The sequence below is a fragment of the Podarcis erhardii genome (assembly GCF_964252035.2).
Source record: "Podarcis erhardii genome assembly, chromosome: 13".
In the NCBI taxonomy this organism is placed as follows: Eukaryota; Metazoa; Chordata; class Lepidosauria; order Squamata; family Lacertidae; genus Podarcis; species Podarcis erhardii.
This window is the reverse complement of record NC_138502.1, coordinates 36,896,833-36,902,832: the sequence shown is the minus strand read 5'-3', so window position 1 is coordinate 36,902,832 and position 6,000 is coordinate 36,896,833. Positions and strand designations below refer to the sequence as shown.

At 43.9% G+C, this 6,000-nt stretch overlaps 1 long non-coding RNA gene across 1 annotated transcript; it reads right to left on the bottom strand.

Moving 5' to 3' along the window:
* Positions 1-3,480: 3,480 nt before the first annotated feature.
* LOC309328320 lies at positions 3,481-5,643 on the bottom strand. Its single transcript, XR_014150771.1, has 3 exons — positions 5,506-5,643; positions 4,950-5,050; positions 3,481-3,630 (listed from the first exon to the last, which is right to left on the bottom strand). It is a non-coding gene; the product is annotated as an uncharacterized lncRNA (long non-coding RNA).
* Positions 5,644-6,000: the final 357 nt, after the last annotated feature.

The following is a 6,000-nucleotide window of genomic DNA, read 5'->3' as shown; positions in this document are numbered from 1 at the left end:
GTTACGGCGCTCGTCTCACTTTACTGGTCGAGGGAGCCGGTGTACAGCTTCCAGGTCATGTGGCCAGCATGACTAAGCTGCTTTCTGGCGAACCAGAGCAGTGACGGAAACGCCATTTACCTTCCCGCCAGAACGGTACCTATTTATCTACTTGCACTTTGACATGCTTTTGAACTGCTAGGTTGGCAGTACCTTCCATTTATTATTCACATATGCATGTGTGTGTATACATACATAAAAAGGTAAAGGTAAAGGGACCCCAGACCATTAGGTCCAGTCACGACCAACTCTGGGGTTGCGGCGCTCATCTCGCTTTATTGGCTGAGGGAGCCGGCGTACAGCTTCTGGGTCATACGGCCAGCATGACTAAGCCGCTTCTGGCAAACCAGAGCAGTGCACGGAAACGCCGTTTACCTTCCCGCCGGAGCGGTACCTATTTATCTACTTGCACTTTGACGTGCTTTCGAACTGCTAGGTGGGCAGGAGCAGGGACCGAGCAACGGGAGCTCACCCCGTCGTGGGGATTCGAACCACCAACCTTCTGATCAGCAAGTCCTCTATGGTTTAACCCACAGTACTACCCACGTCACCGTATACATACATAGACACATACATATAGTTTGTTAGGGCATCTTTTCATTTATTTAAAATATTCTCTCTGCCTTTCAACTCTGGGAGTCCTCAGGGTGCACCCAAAATCAAACAAAGCACAATTTCCATTAAAGAATAAATGATCATATAATCAGAATTAAAGCAGCATGGGCAGAATTACATTTTTTCAAACCACTAAAAAACAATCAGGAACCAAATTCACCCCTTTTGGCCACTAGATGTCAGATTTGTCCCATCATTTTAGCTTTAATGTTGCCACTTCAGATGTTCCTGAGCTGATGGCAAGAGTTGCAAAGCAGGGAATTGTAAGGGGTGTGGCCCAGGAGGGGGTGTGGCCTGTGGAGAGTGCCATGGACCAGAGTGTCCCAGAGGGCCACATTTGCTCCCCGCGCAGGCACAAGTTCTCCACCCCGGTTTTAGTACATGCTCCAGTCCTCTCTCTGAGGCTGCAGCACTTGGGAGGCAGTTAAGGAGCTTAATCAGTTAATCACTATTGCTAAAGGATTAGACTCCGGCAGCAGTTCTCAACCTGTGGGTCCCCAGATGTTGTTGGACTACAATTCCCATCATCCCTGAGCTCTGGCCTTGCTAGCTAGGGGTGATGGGAGTTGTAGTTCAACAACATCTGGGGACCCACAGGTTGAGAAAGGCTGGTTAGAGGAAGAAATGCTGACCATCCTCATCAGGGACTTGGGAGGGGGCCCTCTGAGAGCAGCAGAAAAAGCAGGAGTGGTTCATTACTGCTAGCCCAACCCTGGACAGAGGTGGATACTAGGCTATGTTTGTTTAAGCACTTTCCTCCTTATCCAAATTATTTCATTCACTCCCCAAGTGTGCTGCCTTTACAGAATAAAACTTAAGTGGCTGGCTTTGGCATGTTTGACTCAAGAGTAATTCCCTCAAAATAAATGAGGCTTCCTTCCTACTTAGGAAAAAAAACCCTTGCTATTCCATGTCCCCCACCCAGTCACTAGCAGTCTGCTTGTATCATTGGGCTGGTTATTTTTTAATATGTCGTAACTGCATCTGTTTGTTAAATTTATGTCTGAATCTGTAATTCTGTTGAATAGTTGTAGTTGTGAGATAGCAGAAACACAAGGCTACTTTGCTATAAAGCAAGCACAGAAAGGCAGGCTATATAAATCCATCCATCGCCTCCTCTTTCTTGTAAACAATGAAACTCCATCTCCCAGCTTTTGAGTCTTTAGCGGGATCAGGAACCTGAGCCCTCCAGGCGCTGTTGGACTTCATTTCCCATCAGCCCCCACCAGCATGGCCAGTGGTCTCAAACAGGAGCTGTACTCCGACAATTGGAGGGCCACAGGTTACCCACTCTTGCCTTAGCTAATCCCTGCCCATACTTCTCCAAGAATATATATCTGTAACCACGATGCCTAGATGCCAATCTACTGAAGAATGAGCACATTCCACCAGCTGTGAAAAAATCTAGACCACCTTGGAACAAAACATTCACACCCTTTATTTTCTGCAACCAATTTAAATGGGTGGTTATGCCCTCTCTACTGTTACCAGTGTAATAAATGATTCCCCCACCTTTTTTTCCTGCAGTCACAACGTATTCCTCATCACATTTGTGCTGTAATTCGTTTAATCTCTCATTATAATGGGGAGGCCGGGAGAAAGACGGTTCAAGTAAATGGGTGAACATTTATTGGAGAGAGTGTGTTAAAGACAATTACATTGATTATGGGGGAGAGAGGGAAAGGGAGGAGGAAACTAATGGAACAAACACCTCTTCCCTGTCATAGCCCATAGTCAGCACATTCGAAACCACCACTATAATCAGTGTAATATAATATCACCTTCATTAGAAGTCAATGTTTAAAAACTGTGCAACTAAGATTGTGCTATGCAATCTTCCACCATCTTTTCCTTCCTCAGTTGATGCACCGCATATACACACTCCTATTCCACAGGAATTACTGTAAACAGGAAGGGACAGAGCAGAAAGACAAGTCACAAGTGTCAGAAAGACTGGCAAGCCATTTTCTGCTCCAATAAATGTCCCAAATGCACCAATGGGTAGGGAAAAGTCCTTTATCTCAGCACATAGCTTCCTGTCAAAATCAGATGAGGAGAAACAGCGACAGATTGAAGGAATGGATCTGGCTTTGACAAATAGGAACCAGTGTGGTTACAGTACTGTGTGCCCTTTCTCTCAATATATCTGCAATAGATTGGCAAATAGTTAAGTTGCTGGCTAAAGTGTTTTGCATTGATTGGTTGTGTTTCTTCAGAAGTGTTTTTTATTATTTTGAGCAATTGTAAAAAAAGGGGGGGAGTGGGTTGTTGGAATCACTTTATGGATCTTTATATACATTCATCGCAGCTAGTTCAAGACTTTTTGCTGCCTGAGTTGTAGGACAAAGTTTCTATTTAAAGCAGTGTATCTCAAAACTTGGGTCTCAGCTGCTTTTGAACTACAGTTCCCTTCATCCCTGACCACTGGTCCTGCTAGCTAGGGATGATGGGAGCGGTAGCCCAAAACAGCCAGAGACCCAAGTCATAGAAACCCTGATTTAAAGCATTTTTATCCTGCTCTTCAGCTAGAAAGACTCCCATTGCAGCTTACATAGAATCAATTATAAGAAGACAGTCCCACTCCAAGACAGGTTTATAGTCTGAAAAGACTCAATTCAAAAGAACAAAGCGATGAGGAGGAAAGTGGAGAAGAAGCTTAGTCACACACCTGTTCTTAGAGCTGAATAGCTGATCTTTCATCAGAGATGTAATAGCCCCATCTCTCCCACTGCTGCAGCCTCATGGGACGGGATGTGTCTGCATGATCTTTTAGAACTACTGTGGCTCCTTTGGCATGAGCAGAATAAATACACTTAGGATCGTATCTTCCAAAAGTTGCCACTGCTTTATTTTGTGAGCATTCACAGGATCTTCCAAGTTTTTCCCCTCTCCCCCAACATCAAATACAAAAACTTGCAGTCATACTGAGAAAGATCCCTTCCCTTGTTAATGCTATCAGCTACATTTATATCAGCTCTGGAATGACAAATAAACACCTAATCAGTGCACCCTGCATAGAGATGGCATCTCCCCATCGACACTCCAAGGGCAGAAATGTTTGTTTTCAAATGCAGCTCAGTATGCATGAAAGCTAGTTTTTAAAAAATGTTAAAGCTGCTACAGCTTTTTAATTAATGGCTTCAAGTTTCTAATCAATACTTTTAACTACCGTACTATTTATTGTTTTAGTTTGTTGCCTCTGTTTTTATGCTGAAATTTTATTGCATCGTATTCCTTTTTCAGCCACTCTGGAAACAGATATTTATGCTGAAGGGAAGGGGGTTATAAATACTGTAAAAGAAATAAACATTGCAGCCTTCAGAAAAACCAAACATTGTGTAACATAATCAGTCCTTGGATTCCTTTGTATTCAAGGCTCTGTACCTACCCTCAAATAAGAATTATTTAACACATATTTTAAATGCATTTCAGGTTTGCATCCCATGTTAGTAATAATCAGAGCAGACCCACTGAAATTTAATGGGCATGACTATAACTCAGGTCCCTTAATTTAAATGGGTTTACTCTGAGTAGAACTTAATTGGCTCCAATGCCAGGTCTCAGCTCCCTCCCATCACAATAGCTCTTTTTTCCCCCGCTGAAAGAGCCATTTTTATTCCAGCAGGATTTTGCCTTCTGTAGCTGATCTGCGAAAGGCATTGTTATCAATACAGTGGTACCTTGGGTTACAGATGGTTCAGGTTACAGACTCTGCTAACCCAGAAATAGTGCTTCAGGTTAAGAATTTTGCTTCAGGATGAGAACAGAAATTGTGCTTGGGCAGCGCAGCGGCAGTGGGAGGCCCCATTAGCTAAAGTGATGCTTCAGGTTAAGAACAGTTTCAGGTTAAGAATGGACCTCCGGAACAAATTAAGTACTTAACCCGAGGTACCACTGTAATCTCAGCCAATGTTGCACTCTCTCTCGCTCTCTCTGTGTGTGTTGCTCAGAGCGCCTTTACTGCCCTGGCTGGTTCACCAGTTACAACCCCTTTTTAACACAGATGACTTGGCCACTGTGTTCCAGGTTGTGGTAACTTCCAAACTGATTCACTGCAACACACTCTCCCTGGGGCTGCCCTTGGAGGATAACTCAGAAATTTCACTTGGTCCAAAACACAGCAGCCAGACTGCTGGCTGGGGTTCCATTTAGAGCTCATGTTACCCTTATTTTGAAAGAGCTGCATTGATTGCCAGTTCGATTCCGAGCCTAATTCAAAGTGTTAATGTTGGTGTTTAAAGCCCTACAACTCAGGGACCCAAATATCTGAAAGACCCGCTTCCTTCCCTACAGACCTTCCTGGGTGCTGAAATAGGCAGAGGGGGCCCTCTTGGTAGTTCCTCCACCCTCAGAGGCTGAGGGCCATCTCCGTGGTGGCCCCTAAGCTGCGGAACACCTGCAAGAACAAGAGCATGGGTCTGGCACCCTCATTGTACACCTTTTGGACAATGCCAAAGAGGAACTTTAGCCTAGCTTTTAATACTTGAGGTGTATGTTTTCAGGGCCCACCTCGCTTTTATGGTTGAAAACTGTTTTTAAATGTTGCTTCTAATGTTGCAGACATTAGGGTGAAGTGCAAGAAATAAATTTATTATTATTAAATTATATATTACAGTATTATTATTATTAAATGCATTTTTCCTGTGCATATTTTACATCTTTTTATTATGTATGTATAAATATTATACATATTTTTATTATGAGGTTGTTGCCTGTATTAATATAATTTTACTTATTTTAACTGCTGTAAGCTGCCTTGAATCATGCATGGGCACTAGCATGGAGAGGGAGTTTTATATAAGAAATAAAATATTCATTCATTTCATAATATATATACAGATATATACACACCACTTGCTTGTAGGGAGAGTGAAACCTCAAAGCAGTTTACAATAAAATAAAATAAAATAATCACTTAAAATAATCACTTAAAATGTTAAATTTAAAACGCTGATACTCGTCGTCCCAACCTTTCTCCCTCACCCCTCATAACCCATTTCAAAGCTAACTGAACTGCCAACCGAGAACCTTCACTCGAGGAACACCATTGGCCGCTTTATTCACCATGAGCAACCCCATTGGCCAGGAGAGCTCTGAACCCGCCTCCCCCAATTTAACGGAATCCCATCCTCTGAAGCGCGGCTCTTTTTTGTGGTTCCTCCCCCCACCCCCACCCCTCCTTCCTCTCCTATTGGTTCTCAACGGCTTCCCTAGGCGCCCGCCCCTAGAAAGGGAGGAGCGTCTCTCATTCCCCACCCCTCCCGCTCCTCGTGCCCCTCTTCTCATTGGCCGCCAACTCGGCGGCGGGTGGGGGGGAGAAAGCCCGCCTCTTCTTGCCTTCCGCGC